The 17,216-nt window shown below is 37.4% G+C and overlaps 1 long non-coding RNA gene across 1 annotated transcript; it reads right to left on the reverse strand.

The window, feature by feature from the left end:
• Positions 1 to 425: 425 nt before the first annotated feature.
• Positions 426 to 9,958, reverse strand: LOC119874683. Its single transcript, XR_005371668.1, has 3 exons — positions 9,825 to 9,958; positions 7,340 to 7,581; positions 426 to 796 (listed from the first exon to the last, which is right to left on the reverse strand). It is a non-coding gene; the product is annotated as an uncharacterized LOC119874683 (long non-coding RNA).
• Between the last annotated feature and the right edge of the window lie 7,258 nt (positions 9,959 to 17,216).

The raw sequence follows: 17,216 nt of genomic DNA on the forward strand, positions 1-17,216 counted from the left end.
CCACATCTCTCAGTGGAGGTATGTCAACACGACATCATTAGTTTTAAACAATATGTGTTGCTTATGTGTTGGTCTGTTTTTCTAAAGATGGCTATACATACATTCTTCTGCAAGAAATGCTAGAAGAAACAAGATATTGCATTCAGGTGGCATTCTGAATTTGAAAATATTTTTCCAAATACCTAGGAAATTAGTAACATTAAGTAATTTCTTTTTTTTAAGATTTTATTTATTTATTCGTGAGACACAGAGAAAGAGAGACAGATAGAGGCAGAGACACAGGCAGAGGAAGAAGCAGGCTCCATGCAGGGAGCTTGATGTGGGACTTGATCCCAGGACCCCAGGATCATGCTCTGGGCCTAAGGCAGGTGCTAAACTGCTGAGCCACCCAGAGATCCCCATGTTAAGTCATTTCAACACCATTTTATTCTCTGTACCAAGCAGGATGTCTAAAATATACAAATATCAATAGGTCATTTAGAGGCTTCTCTGAGATTGTTTGGAATCATCTGCCATTGATGATGCTTGTATCAAAATCTCTAGCTCTCCATACTTACTAACAAAAATCAGGAGTACAGTCTGAATTTCGACTTCAATGCAATCCTATAAGTACTGTCCTATTTGTCCTTCTCCTTTAAGATCTCTACTTCTTCCTTTCTGCTTAACAGAATCACATTTATTTGTGGATGAAGATTTAATGTGACTTGAGCTTGTGACATGCACCAGGAACTCTCCCGTATTTCCAAACCATACATTCCAGCATAACCCTAGGACATTGTTTCTCGGTGTATAATCACTAATAGAAAAAAAAAAAAGTGAGAAATTGCTGTTAGAAGTGTTGAGATTTCAGGACTACTTACTGTTGGAACATGACAAGTAATCACCATATGTCCTATAAACAGGTCACTTGCCTTGGCTAAAGCAGCTATTCTCTAGATTAGTGAAAGCTGAATATGAAACTTCTATCTGGAGTAGTGTTCATAATAATTGTTATCAGACTATCATATTAGGGCATCAGAGACAGATAATCACTTGTATATTCCTCGCTAAATACTCTACAGTTCTGTGTACTGACACAATTATTAAGAAGGTATCATATCTTTTTGTCAGAAACATAATTATATATCTCAGTAACAAGGATTTCGCAGCTAGTATCACTTTCCTCTGAAAATGTTCTATGATCTAATTTTTTCAACAACTTAATAGGTCTCTAGATATTATAACCAAGTTACCCAATATTTTAGGTCTTTAAAAAATCTGTCACGATAAGAGTATACATAAGTGATTCAAAATAGTTATAACTATCAATTAAACCAAAATAGATCCTGTTAGGAGCTTATCTACACAATGCAGGCAACTATTAAATTAGCATTCTAAGTTACATCGTAACATTTGTCTTCTCCAGTGAATAATAATTGAGTGAAGTATATGAAAATCACAGTCATTACACTTAATATTGTATATTAATAATTTTGTTAACAGTTCAATTTCTTAGTTACCCTGTGTATAATATGCATTAATCACTTAGGCATAAAATATCAAATAATAGAAATGTAAAGATACCAAATTTCTCACTGGATTCATTAATCAGTTTTGTTTTGTTGTGAGCTATAGTTTAACCTCTGTTTATCAAATTTATTACCTTCTTTTGACAATGTGTGAAGAGGTTCCTCATGTACTTAGGAGTGAGAAGGCCACATTCCTTTAATTGAAGGGTTTGGGCCACATCAAGTGCAGCATATTTTATTAGGCAACATTAGGAATGTGACCAGCAAGACCGAAGTATTTCTGTATCTGCAGGTGACTTTTATGGCTACTTCTCACTGTTATGTCGGCTCGAAACCAGAAGACTAAATATAATCTTAGGAATCTAGAGAAACAATGTTGGGGCACCTTCCAACATGTACTGGACTAGAAATCCAAGATAAGGGGGCTCCCTGGGTAGCTCAGCGGTTTAGCGCCTGCCTTTGTCCCAGGGCGCAATCCTGGAGACCCGGGATCGAGTCCCACATCGGGCTCCCTGCATGGAGCCTGCTTCTCCCTCTGCCTGTGTCTCTGCCCCCCCGCCCCTCTCTCTCTCTCTCTCTCTCTCTCTCTGTATATCATAAATAAATAAATAAATCTTTAAAAAAAAAAAAAAAGAAATCCAAGACAACACAAGCAGTGCAATTTAATGAGTATTTATTGAACTAGCTTTATGCTATACGTGTAATAATATCTTTAAAAGTTAGGGATTTTCCAATTAAAATTTTAGATATTTCTCTTTTAAATGAAGCCTCCTCCTTGAAAGTAGAAATAGAATTTATAGTCTCTCACTAAATGCTACAGTTACTTGATAGGTTAGCATTTTATAAAGACAAATATAGGAAGATAGCTGCGCTTATTTTTATGTTCAGTTTTGTCACATATTGTCAAATTCTCATTTTCAATTTTTAACAAAGTATGGGAATATAAACAGGCCTTAATCCTTGCTGAAATTGAAGATGCCTAGTCCTAACTTGCATTAACTTCAAATGTGACTTAAACCCAACCATATCACATTAAATGTAAATGACAAATAGTATAATTAAAAAGCAGATGTTGTTAGATTAGATAAAAAGGCAAGTCCCAACTTTGTTATTTAGAAGAAATGCACTTTCAATATTAATAGCTAAGAAGATAAAAAGCAAAAAGGTGGCCATGATAGACCGTTCTAAACTAATCAAAATAAACCTTCTAAACTACATTAATAGTAGTCAAAGCAGATTCCAGAAGAATATAACTAAGAATGAAGATCTTTTCATAAAGAGATACATTCATAAAAGGCATACAAATCCTAAATTTTATGTACTTAACAGAGCTTCAAAACACACAAAGCAAAAGCTGATAAAACTACAAGAAGAAATACATTTCCACAACTATAGTTGGAGACTGACACCATTCTAAGAATAATTGATAAATCCAGGAAATCTGTAATTATATGAAACACATCAATAACACTCAACCAAATCAGCCCAATTAACATTTTAGAACATTCTACTCAGCAGAATACATACATTCTTTTCAAGTGCACATGGAACACTTACTGAAATAGATAATACCACAGATTTCTCAAGAAATTTGTAAGGATTTGATTCATACAAACTATATTCTCTGACCACAATAATAAATTAATAATAAATCATTAACAAAAATCTCTGCAAAATCCTTAATTGGAAATTAAACAAACTTCTCAATAACACATGGGTCAATGCAAAAATCAAAAAGAAAATTAGAAAGTACTTTAAATTGAATGTAAATAAAGACAAAATGTAAGGATAAATGGACTGCTGCTAGGCCATGCAAAGGCAGAAATTTAGATCAAAAAAAGTGTTTAAGAAAACAAATTCATGATCTCATGTTCCATTTTAAGCAAGTAGGAAAAAAAAGAGCAAAATAAACCCAAGATTAGAGGGAAAATAGTATTAATGGTAAGAGTGCATATACCTGAAAAAGAGAAAATGGAAAGAAAAAAAGTCCATGTTTACCAAAACTGGATTTACAGGAAAAAAAATAATCGCTAGTCATAACGGCTAGGGAAAAAAAGGGGAGGCTGTGACTCAAACTACATTGAAAACAAAAGAATACAACTATAAATCTTATTCTACAAAGAGGATTTTTAAATTATGATCAATTTTCTGCCAATATATCCAACAATTCAAATGACAGAACAATGACAAATCCCTTCAAAGACAAAAGACTTAACTCAAACAACTCTGTATTTATTATAGAAAATGAGTTTGTAATTTGAAAAACTTTCCCACAAGTAAAGTGTTATGGAATGCTTCTCAATACATTCTGTGAGGCCAAACTAAGCATTATAAAGAAAGCTGCAGACTAGTAGTCTTTATAGAACACAGATATAACAATTCTGTAAGGAAAAAAAAAAGCAGATACGTATATTATAAATAGACATCATGACCAGGAATACAAGCTTGGTTTTATATATTTTAAGCTAAGTCAATACCCATTTTTCTAGGTTTTATTTCTTTTTAGAGAGAGAGAGCATGTACAAGCATGAGCGGGAGGGGCAGAGGGGGAGACAGAAACAGAAAAAGAGAGAAAAAAACTCAAGTAGACTCCACACTGACCATAGAGCCTGATATAGGGCTTGATCTGATGACCCGGAGATCAGGACCTGAGCCAAGACCAAGAGTGGGATGCTTGATCAACTGTGCCACCCAGGCGCCCCAGAGCTAAGTCAATACTCTTAACCATATTAACAAACTAAATAAAATTATATGATAATCTTATTGAACTCAGAAAAAGCATTTTAACAAAAAACAAAATCCATTCCTGATAAAACCTTTCAGAAAGGTGGAAATAAAAGGAAACTTCTTCTATATAACAAAGGACATCTACAACTAATATAATTAATAATGAGATCTTCTAAGATCAGGAAAAAGACAAATTTCCCTTGTCCGTCTATGTAACATTGAACTGAGAATTTTACCCAGTACAATAGATCATACAATCCAGTACAATAGACAAGGAGATAGTTTTACTTTTTCCATCTTTATTCACATGTTTATTATACATGCGTGTCAAAGCCGAAGATCTTACACATTCTACAAAAAAGCCGCCAAAAGTACTAAGTGGATCAGTAAGGTTGCAAGATATAAAAAATTGAATTTGCAAATATTAGCATCAACAGTTGGGAGCTGAAATTAGGCAATATTTATAATAGATTCAAAAATATGAAATTCTTAGGAATAAATCTGACAGAAGGTGTACAAGACCTGTACACTGAAAACTATGAAACATGGTTAAAATTTAAGAATATCCAAGGAAAAGCTATCCCATTTTTTATGAGTCAGATGATTCAATGTTAGCATCTGAAATCCCCCCCCCCAATTCATCTACAGATGCAATGAAATCCCAATGAAAATTCCAGCACAATTTTTGTAAAAATTGACAAGATGATTTTATAATTCAAAGAAAAATCCAAAGAAATTAGAATTGCTAAAATTATTCTGAAGAAATTAAACTGAAGAACGCTATCTGACTTAAGATTTTAAAAGTCACATTAATGTAACAAAAACAGTACATTACTGGCATTACATCAACAGGCAAGTAAATCAGTGTAACAGAACAGGAAGTCCAGAAATGGGTCCAGAAATGCACAACTGATTTGACCAAGGTTCAAAAGCAATTCGGAGATGAAAGGATAGTGTTTTCTGCAACTATTGTGAGAAAAGTTACACATTTTTATATACAGCAGAAAGTGAATTTTATGCCCTATCTTGTATAATATAAGAATTATATCAAAGTGGATCACATACATATGTAAAACGTAGAACTATAAAACTTCAAAAAATAAGCACAGGAGAAAAATCTTCATGAAATTGATTTTGCAAATATTTCTTAAATATGATATGATACTTAAAACAGTAATCCACGTCAGAACTAAACTGGTAACACGGTCTTAATAAAATTCACTTTTCCTGATCATTAGAAGATTACAGTTCATTAAAATGAAAAAGCAAACCACAGTCTGGGAGAAAATTTTTCTAAGTGATGTGTCTGATAAAGAAATACTATCCAGGACACGCAGAGAATGCCCTCACCTCAGTAGCAAAAATTATCTACCGAAAAGGGGGACAGTATTGAACAGATACTTCACCGAAGAACAGATAGGGATGGCAAAAACACATGAAACGATATTCAACATCAGTAGTCATTAGGCAAACACAAATTAAGGTCACAGTGAGCCACTACAACACATCTTCTAGAGTGCCTGGCAATAGCAAGTGCTGGCGAGGATGCGGAGAAATTAGAACGCTCATACCTTGGCATGGCGATGGAAAATACTACAACCACTTAGTGCAACAATTTAACAGCTTTTTTTTTTTTTTTTTTAATTTAACAGCTTCTTAGTAAGTTCAAGATATGCCTACCATATGATCCAGCCATTCCACTCCTAGGTATTTACCCAAGAGGAAAGAGTATATATCCATGCCAACAAATGGTACACAAAATGTTGAATACAGATTTGTAGTCAATGCTGGGAACAACACATAGGGCCATCATCGATGATTGGATTAACAAATTTCAGTGTATGAAAGGTTACTCAGCAAAAAAAAAAAAAAATTAACTATTGGTGTATACAAGAACATGCATGATCTCAGATTTATTATGCTGAAAAAAGCCACACTGTGTCATTTTATTTATGTGGGCTTCTGTAAAATACCACTACGTACCCTGACATTGGTTGCCGAAAGGTGAGGGAAGGGAGGATGATTATTAACAAGGGGCCTGAGAAATTTGGGGAGATTGTAGGCACATTCATTCTCTTAATTGTGGTGAGGATTATGGGTATATACAGACGTCAAATCATTGCATGCATTCTTTATCAAAATCTAAAGTTCATAAGCCATTGTCGACGGTGTTAATTAAAATATCAAATGTATGTATTAAACAGTATGAAGAAATGGAAAGGATAACGGCCATACAGAGTAAATTTATACTAAGTAAAACAAACAGGAGTATTTTTTTTCTGTTTCATTTCAGGCTAAACACCAGATGTAAACAAATCTATACATTTGAAGAGGATTATGTAAATGCTTGAGGCTTATTACTGTTGTGTTTGATCTTCAAATTCAAAGTAAAATAAAACTGTCTTTGGAAGTATTCAGAAGTGTTCATCCAATGACCATGAAGAAGATGAAGTGGCAAAGCAGTATTATCTGGAGCAAAGGAGAGGTTACGGAGAATAATGTATTTGCAATGGTTTTTATAATCATGTGAAGGCAGGTTTTGTACTTTCATTTAAGTCATGAATCCTGTCAATATAGAGATATATTATTCAGGTTAAGTGAATCTGAAAAAAAAAAAAGTCATTTGGGATCTGAGAGAACCTAGAAGACTGAATCTTATATGGAAATTTGAAAATAATAAGTTTGACTTTCAAAGAAATCAAGCTTATTATCCAAAGCTATCCTGATAATAGCTATAGCTAAACCAAACTGCAATCCCCTAATCCAAATCCAATTCTGTTTATAGTATATCATTTGAAATGTATTGATGTTTTGGCAGAAGCCAAAGAATCTGTTAAAATAAAAAAAAAAAAAATCAAAGGTAGAGAAAGGAGGAATCCACGGATCATAAAAATCTCATCAGGAAAGGACTATGCAGGGGCGCCTGGGTCAGTTAAGTGTCTGCCTTCAGCTCAGGTCAGGATCCTGGGGTCCTGGGATCGAACCCCATATGGTTCGAGCTGAGCAGGGAGCCTGCTGCTCCCCAGGCTTGTGTTCTCTTTCGCTCTCTGTCAAATAAATAAATAAAATATTAAAAAAAAAAAAGAACCATGCGAACTACTCACCAGGCAAAACGTAAAAGGAGAGACGGTAAGAGTTTATGTTTGGACAGTTTTTGTTCCTAATAGATGAATCCATTTCATTTGCTCCTCATTTGACAAATCACTTCTTCTCTCTTCTCTGGTTAACTTTGTAGTTTGGTTGTATTGACCCAAATCCCTGGTACCAAGCACTGGTACGTGGCAAGCTTAACAGGATTATTATATCCCCTCAGCTAATTTTCTTGTTCTTATTCTGGGTAGGAGACCTGCCTCAAAGAGGAGTGGGTGGGGAGAGAGGAGAGATTGAGATACGTGGACAGAGAAAAGGAGACAGAAAAAGCGGCAGAGACAGGGGGAAGGAGGCAGAAACTGGGAAAGAAGTAAATCCTATTCTTAAATTGCTTAGTTTTTTCAGTTTATTTTGTCACCTAACAGGCATAAAAGTGAAAAATAACCAACACCTAATACCAACCAACTCAATTAAGAAATTAAACATTACAAATATGGCTGAAACCCATGTACCTCTACTTTCCAAATCTCATTACGTTTCTTGCTTTTCAGAAACATTATCCCCAATTTGTTTTGTGCAATGCCTGGGCACAGCTTTAAATCCTTACAACTTCAATGTTTTTATTTAAACATTAAATAGCATTGTTTTCTAAAATTTTAAACTATGTGAATGGTATCTCAGGTTAGGTTGTGATAAAGGAAATTACTGACTTTAAAATTGGGGGCCTTGCTCCTGGGCTCCCAAGGAAGCCATACTGTAATCTTTACCAAGGTCAAAATGACTCAGCAAAACCTCTCAGCATGGGCTCTATTTCTGCCCAGAGCACTCTTTGTACACCTTCTTCTTCGGTAAATAACCAAAGAGGAGCATTCTGAACACAAAAGATAAGAAAAGGGAGAAACTTCCCTGGCTCCCATAAGATTTCATTATACAGCCATACATACACTAGAAGCCTAAAAGAAGGTCTGCAACTTTCTGAAATGTTCTTTTGTCTAAGGATTTATAACTTTTTATATAGAAAATGTTTATAACCCCACACCAAATGTTCCTTGGCATCCCAGGCAGCTGTCCTAAATTGGGCTCAAATAAAACTCTATCCTTTTCTTTTAGAAATTGTAAAAGGTATGTCCATTTTGTGTTGACGGTTGTGACCAGCATTTTCAATTGACATACTTGAGGGTGATTAATCTTTGAAAATCCTTCAAGACTTGGGTTGAAAGCATGTCCTTTTGATGAGTATGTGCTTCCTTCTACCAAAAATCACCCTGTGCCATCTTTCAAGGATTAATTTCTTATAAATTTGAAGCCTAAACCCAGATAGACAAGCTTTAGTTATGAATTCTCAAAGGAGCTTTTTCCTCCCCTCTAGTTTAGGTACACTCCAAGTACCTTTCCTACTACTTTCATTTTGCCAGATTGAAGATTTTTCTTGGTCCCCTCTTTAGTAAGGGGTGCAATAAGGCAGAGATTGCCAACCAGTGTGCTATCTGGTTGAATGGGTAGTAGGCCAATACCAACAGCCACATTTGTTTATTTATATCAGTAGGACTTATAAAAAATATTTTTTAAGCTATGGATTAGAAAAATACTAGAATTCATTGCTTTAAATTGCCTTAACAATGTGCAAGAAACTCATTCCTGACTTACTGCTCTGTCTAGAATCAAAGCCTCATCTCTCATTCCATACGTGGTCATTAAAATGCAAGCCTTGCATTACCAAGACAGGCAGGGGTTCCAGTGTTTCTATGGCTTCAGCTGACAGTTTAACTTCCAGTTCCACACTGGGAGCTCTCTTGTACAGCATTTCTGGATGTTTGTGTTAGGACATGGAAGTCCAGTTTGTAGACAGCTTATCTATCACATGACTAAAAATAACTTTTTTTTTCTTTCCATTCCCTTTGATAATTACTCTTAAATATTTTAAGTTTTCTGTAGGTTGAATATGGCTGTTTCGAGTTGCTATTACTCCCAATAAAAGTTATAGTGTAGACTATAAAACTAAAGAGCGGTTATTGTAGATATTGGTGATTATAAATGGTTAGGGTGCTTGTATTATCAATTTATTCGGTTCAATAATATGTAAACTATAGTCTAAACACTTGTGGGGAAAAAAAATGAGGTTCTCTGAATATGCTAGAAGAGACCCTGCATGTTGAACTGCTCTTTCCAGTTGCCAAAATAAATCATCTTAACTAATCAATTGGTGATTTGATCTTTCATTGTCTATTGGTGCTAAAAGCACCCTTCTGAGAAAGTGGAATCTACTCTCACCTTGAAAGATGTTCACCACCACAACTAAAACAAGATGGACTCACATTATTTTTTTAATGAAAACTATATAATCACCACTTTTACCACTCAGTCCATATGGAGTAACATTGCTACTTATGAGCCATTACTACCAGATGTTCCTAACTAAACTTCCTGAAGAAGAAAATTATGAAAATTCCAATCACAGACCTAAATTTTAAGAAAAAATATATTCTAGAGAACACTTACATTGAGTCAGGAGTGGTTACATGTAGGATGAGGGTAAAGTCAGAAAATCTGTATTAGGAGTACACTGAACTATCAATTGAAATTAGTGATGGTTGAAGTCAGGGAGGGCAGAGTTGGCAAATTCTCAGTGATACAGCACATGTGTTATTCTAGAATTGATGGAATATGGAACTTGGTCAATCAGTTTCTTTATTCGCCATCATTTGGTCTTCTCTATCACTAATTCTCTCTCTGCCTCATTTATCCTCGCAGTTAGAGCCTCCATTCCTTATTGCATCTCATTAATAGCCTTTTTTATTTCAACATGATTAGATTTTAGTTTTTATTTCTCCAGAAACGGATTCCCTAAGGTCTTCTACGCTTTTTTCAAGCCCAACTAGTAACTTTATAATTGTTATTCTGAACTCTAGTTCCAACAGCTTACAAATGTCCATACTGATTAGGTCCCTGTCAGTCAGTACTGCCTCTGGTTCTCTTTTTCGAGAAAAAAAATGTCATTTTGTCCAGAGAACAATATATGAACGAGAGAAAAAGAATGCTAAAATGGCAAGATTCCTAGAGACATATACACCAAACAAATCAGGAGACCCAAAACCAAAAAAGAATATAATATGACAGGTGGACATAACAGCAATACACTGGATGCTGTGTATATTTTGGTCTGTTAGAAAACTAGATCCCAAGATTGTGAAGAAAGAAAAACATATGTGCCAAAATTAAATTAAATACAATGAAAGGATAGAATGTAACTGTAAAAATCAAAGTTAAAAGACTTTTTTAAGAGAGTTGATAAAATAAATTTATTGAAGAAAGAAAGAAAAAGATTAAAATCGAAAAACTAAAGAATCATGGGGGAGAAAACATGAATTCTATATACTAGTTTCTCCTAGCACTGGAGTTTTGTAGTTCTCTGTGATCGGTAAACTTGGTCTTAGCCAATGTTTTTGCTGATCTTCGCCAGGGGGCCAGGCTAAGCAAGCAGCTCTGGATTGCTCTATTTCACAGGTACTGCCTCCTGTGGGCCCTGGTAGGAGAGCAGTCGCCCAACGAGGCCGAGTTTGCAGTTTATGGCCACCCCAAGCTGAGAGCCCATTTCTGGGCTCACTGATTGCAGGCAGCTTCCCCAGTCCGATGCCTGGGAAGCCTGGCCCACTCAGGCACCCCTGGTCTTCCTATGACCCCGAGGATCCTGAGACCACACGGTCTCACCCAGGATTCTGCTCCCACTTTGCCACCTGCGCACCTTTCAGGCAGGAACATCCATCACCAGAGCAGACTTCTAAAAGTTCTGATTTTGTGCTCCACTGCCCTATCACTTTCTGGTAGCTGGCCACTGAGGCTCCCTCCCCTGCACAGTTTATCTTCCCGTAAATCGCCTCAGATTACCTTCTACGCACCTCCAAACTTGCAGAAAGTGATTGCTTCTCTATTTGCAGAGTTGCAGCTGTTCTTTTCTTAGATCTCCGGTTGAGTTTCTTAGATCTCCGGTTGAGTTCTGAATGATTTGATAGCTATCTAGCTGAATTCCTGTGGCCAGACAAGACTAAGGTCACTATTCCTCCCCCATCTTGGACTCCTCTCCTAGACACATTATTTTTTATGAGGTTCCCAGAGCCAATCTGTGAGGAAAGCACCATCTTTGAATAAATGGTGCTGGGAAAACCAGGTATCAACATGGAAGGAAAAACAAAAACAAAACAAAACAAAAAAATAGGTTGGACCCTTATCTTACACTATATACACTTATACAAAAAAAAAAAAAAATTAGGCACTAGGTTTTGAATTTAAGAGCTAGAACTACAGAGCTCTTTAGGAGAAAACATAGGCCAAAAGCTTCACGATGTCAGATTTGTTAATGGTTTTCGTTTTTAGACACAACACTTGAGCATCAGTCAACAAAAAAATCAATGTATATGTAAATTAAACATCCATGGTCAAAATTTAAAACTTCGGTGCAAAAAAAAAAAAAAAAAAAAAAGACTATCAGCAATGAAAAGGCCACCTATCAAATGGAAAAAATATATATTTGCAAGTCATCTAATAGGTGATTAATATCCAGAATATATTAACTCCTATAACAAAACCCAAACACCTTGATTTAAAAATGGGCAAAGAACCTACACAGGTCTCAACAAAAGATATACAAATGGCCAGTTAGTAAAACATACTCATTATCACTAATTAGGGGAATGAAAAACAAAATCACATTGATATCAACCTGCACCTGCTAAGATGGTGGTTTTGGCTGGAGTACGGGGGATCCCCAAACAAAAGCATTGTCAAGTACATGAGAAAACTGGAATTTTTGTGTACCATTGATGAAAATGTAAATGGTAGCACCATGGAGGAAGGGCTGGCAGTTCCTCAAAGAACAGAACCACCATTTGACCCAGCAATTCAACTTCTGAGTGTATACCCAAAAGAACAGAAAGCAGAGACTTGAACAAATGTTGGTATATCCATGCTCAAAGCAGCATTATTTATAGTTGACCAAAGGTGGAAGCACACCCGGCATCCAGAGACAGGCGAATAGATTAAAAAGTGCAGTGTGTGTATATTATGGAACATTATTCAGCCTCCAGGAAATTCTATCACAGGCTACCACATAGTCAAAACTTGAAGACATAATGCTGAGTAAACTAGGCCAGTATCAGAAGGACAACTTTCTAGGATTCCACTGATGAAGGACTTAAATTCAAAGAGATAGGAGGCCCCACGGTAGTCACCAGGGGCAGGGTGTCAAGGATGAACACAGCCCAACATCACTTAGTGTGGTATAAACAGATGCGGCTCAGCAACTACTGACAGTAGGAAAGAAAGATCAGAGTCCCACTCCAGTTTGTGCAGAGGTGACACGGAGGCTGTGGATGGGGTGGTGCAGGAGGAGGTGGTGGTCTGGGGTGGGGGTGGGGGGGTGGGGGGGGTTGGGAGAGTGAAAGAAGTGAACCAGTACGAAGGGTCGGTGGCTATCAATGTGATGAGGCAGCCGGGTGACCTGGACATCAGGGTTCTAGCCTCCTACAGACACCTTCTCCTTCTGGGTTACATTTCAAGGAAATGGCTCTCAGGTCTTCAGGACAAGAGTCTCTGAGCTGCAAAGGATACATTTTAAGAATTATAAGCCTTTTTTCAGTGAAAGCACGAAGAAAAGAAGGACAGAAAAAAAAAAGAAAAAAAAAAGAAAAGAAGGACAGGAGAAGTGTGTTGGCTAAAACAAATCTTGAGTTTTCCTGGCAACAGGGAGCTTCCTCAGGGAGATATTTTGGTGGGGATGCAAGGAGCGGGGAGGTGAAAGGCGGAGGGCTGGGGTCACCCCAGGGACACAGCATTATGCTGGCAGAAGCACCATAGAGTTAGAGGCAGGTCTCTTGGTGCTAGGGTTTGGAGGGAATTCTACTAAAAGTTCTGCAGTTCCCGGGGGGGTGGGGGGTGGTGGAGAATGAGGATTTCATGTTCGATGGGTACAGTTTCAGTTTTGTAAGGTGAACTGTTGTGGATCAGCGGTGGTGACGGTGGCCCAACACAGATGTACTCAATGACACAAAACTATAGACTTTAAAATGGTTGTCCTGTTTTGGTTTATGTATATTTTACCACAACAAAAGATTTTATTTTTTTTTATTTATGATAGTCACAGAGAGAGAGAGAGAGAGAGAGAGGTAGAGACACAGGCAGATGGAGAAGCAGGCTCCATGCACCGGGAGCCTGATGTGGGATTCGATCCCGGGTCTCCAGGATCGCGCCCTGGGCCAAAGGCAGGCGCCAAACCGCTGCGCCACCCAGGGATCCCAACAAAAGATTTTAAAATGAAAAAGGTCATTTATGCTAACTCACATATCTGTGTGTTTTGCTATTCCATTCTGTCTTATAGATCCTGAAGAGCTCTTTGGGATTTTTTTTTTGCTCCCTAAAGAGATAAGCATTTCTGATAGTTCAGATCTGCTGGAAATGAATCCTTTCTTTTTCCCTCTGAAACAATCATCATTTCATTTTATTTGAGTCATAGGTTTCCTTGGTATGGAATTCTAGATTGGCATTTTCATAAATTGCATTATCCTTTATATGTTTTCTGACGAGAGGTTGGCTATTATTCTCATTTTCGTTCCTCTGTATGTATGTAATGCCCAGTTTTGTAGCTGCTTTACAGTATATATCACAATCTGTGCCATGGAGGGAGTCTCTTTATGTTTTTTATTTAACCCGGTAGGGATTCAGTTTTGGGGTCTGGATTTATAGTTATCCTATAGTTGACAGATTCTCAGCCATTAATGCAAATATTTTCTCTCTCTCTCTGAAACTAACTTCTCAGTATTTTAGAGGACTTCTCCAATTGCCAGGTCAGAAATTATAGTACTTTGTAATAAGATAACAGAAACAGAGGCGATGAAAAAGTAACTTAACATAGAGTCTGGATTCCGGGGGGAACATTTTGCCCTGGAGTTAAATATTTAGAGCACTCGGTTTCATACTTATGTACTACAGAGTATGCTCACAAAGGATAAGATCACTGGGAATAAGTACAGACAAAAGCCAAGTTGACCATGAGGAAAGTTTTTCAAGCTATCTAAAATGGAGTCAACAAGAGGTAAAACAGGGAAGAAAAATGAGGCTTTTGAAAAAGAAATATATATTATCTTGCAAAACAAGTAATAACTTCAAAACAGAGCCAGTGGTTCACTGTCAATTGCTAATAAAAAGTCAGCAGACTCGAGGATTCTGGCACTATCCGTGTACTTGACAAGATGAAGGTCATGGACATTGGCAGAATGGTTTCAGCAGAGGCAAGAATAAGGTCTTTTAGCACAAAAACAAACAAAAACAAAAACAGGACAAACACAGTAAGTACAGACAACTCGTTCAACAAGTTTGTTACCAAGGCAAGTAGAGAGTTTTGTAATATTTAGAGGAAACGCAGGCAACTAATGTTTGTGTATAGATGTAAATCACTCTTCTGTTGCCTGATGTATTCATCTAATTATGATACCGTGTTTAACTGCATCCTGTTTTCAAGAGTTTATATTTTGTTCAATTAATATTGATAACAGATTTAACGAATAGGATTTTGATTTAGGATTGTGTGATGTATCTGGGTTTCATAATTATTAATTGTTTTTCCTTGGCCATTACAAAGCCTGATACAGCAAACATCTTTCTACATGTCAGTTTATTAACAAGTTAAAGATTTAAAAAAAAAGTTAAAGATCGTACAGGTAGAACTGAAGCAGCTGAATTTTGCATGAGTGTATATGTGTGTGATTAGTTATTGCCCGTTTTTCCTGTTAAGTGTGCACAATAATTTTCACCCGCACTCGTCCATTTTCCCCTTGTCCTCACCACTGTTACTATTGTCGGACCTGGATCTTTGTCATTTAAGCTCCATTTCATTGTTCTTTGTCTTGGCTTTTTCTTCAAATTTTAGTTTCTCAATATGTGGTTGAGGACCATCCCTTATGTACTGACCATCTTTACTTTCCTCTAAGCAAATTCCTATTCAGATACTTTACCTACGTTTGAAGGAGTCCTTGCTTTTTATTTCTTACCTACTGGCAGCCATTTTACGTTCACAACACAAATTCTGCCTTCCTTCACCCATTTCAATATTTTCTCCTAGAAAATAGTCACATTCAGAGGATTATGCAATCTGCTTTGGGACAGGCAGCAGTCTCCTTCGATATGCTCCCCCTCTTTGGCTGGAAGAGGAAGTACCTCAAGTCCTGCTCTACTGAGCTTGGCATCATCGGCCGCTCGGAGCATAGTTGGGTCTCTGTGCTCAAAATGCCTGCCATCTTTTTCTTAGACTCCCAGCTCAGTGGCCTGGCTCACGGGGATAAAGGGAATGGCTCAAGAATCAAGCAGCCAGACTGCTCCCTCTCAGTGGTAGAATTAATCTCCCTGTCAGGTACTCCTAGGCCTCTCATGCTGCTAGGCCTAACACCTCCCAGCATAGATCTCCTTTGATGTGTCCACCATCATTGGCAGTTGCCCCCACCCCCACAAGCTCTCAATATCCATTGCACGCCACCATTTCAGTCCTACCAGTTTTCAGTTTCTGAACAATTCCTCAGTTTCTGCTCCCGAGAATCCTTCCCCCTCCCGCCCCCATCACAACTACTTGTGTTTTCTTCATTGCATCTCATTTACATGGTTTCCGGTAGGAGAACAAACGCTCAAGCTTACAGTTGATTTGTCCTAGCATTTCAGGGCATCAGCCTCAGCAGTCTTACTACGAGGGAACTGTGGCTTCAGAAATCTTTAAGAGGAGGATCCCTGGGTGGCTCAGCGGTTTGGCACCTGCCTTTGGCCCAGGGCGCAATCCTGGAGTCCCGGGATCAAGTCCCACATCGGGCTCCCAGCATGGAGCCTGCTTCTCCCTCCTCCTGTGTCTCTGCCTCTCTCTCTCTCTCTCTCTCTCTCTCTCTATGTCTATCAAAAATAAATAAATCTTAAAAAAAATAAATAAATCTTTAAGGAATCACACCCACCCTTTATCTGCTCTCCCAGCGAGGAGATGGACCAAACAAAACCCTCTAAACCTATTTCCTTAGATCACAATCAACTTTGGGATCAGTAAATTCCAAGCCATACCCCGTAAGACAGATAAAATGACTGGGAATTCATTAATTCCTTACATTTAAACAACAACAACAAAATATAATGATACTTATGTTAGACTAGGGAATTGGTACTTTACAATAAATAAGGCTGTAAAATTTAAAAGGAAAAAGTACTTTCAATTAAAGTGGGTTAACTTTTATTATCTACACATCTGTACAATGTGCTTTTCTTTCCTTTCCTTCTCAGCTAATGGAGTTAGGATACTTTCAAAACAGCAGACATTGGGACAAGTCAGAGATTACTATAAATAAGAGCCAACTAAAGATATGAAATAAGTTTCAAGATAAAGCATTCTCTAAGTAGGAGCTTCTAACCATCCAATTTCTAACCCACCTAATTTATGGATCTGCATTGTTAAAGGTTATGGGGGGGGACACAGATAAGACCCAGTGGAAGAAGGGGTGTTGGACGTTTTGAGAACACGTAGTCATTATAAAAATCATTGAGGCAGCCACTCCGTGTGCAAGGCTCAGGCTGTGTCATTGCTCCTCTTTAACGGAGAGAGTAATGGCACGTTGAAAAATCAAATCTCCCAAGGTCAGCCAACCAAAAATGTTTTAAGAGAGAGCATGGCCTAGGGTAAAGATGGAGCCTAGCAGTTTCACAGATCTTAGGTAGAAAAACAGGCTGGTTGGCAAGCCAGGATGAATATTACAACCACTTGGGTAGGGGGTGGGGGGGTAGGAATCAAGACTTTCAAATATATACTCAGGCCACATCCCAAAGCTGTCAATTTCTAATGGTAACAGGTGATTTCTCTCAACCTGCAGGCCAGGT

The sequence above is a fragment of the Canis lupus genome, chromosome 16 (assembly GCF_011100685.1).
Source record: "Canis lupus familiaris isolate Mischka breed German Shepherd chromosome 16, alternate assembly UU_Cfam_GSD_1.0, whole genome shotgun sequence".
Classification (NCBI taxonomy): domain Eukaryota; kingdom Metazoa; phylum Chordata; class Mammalia; order Carnivora; family Canidae; genus Canis; species Canis lupus.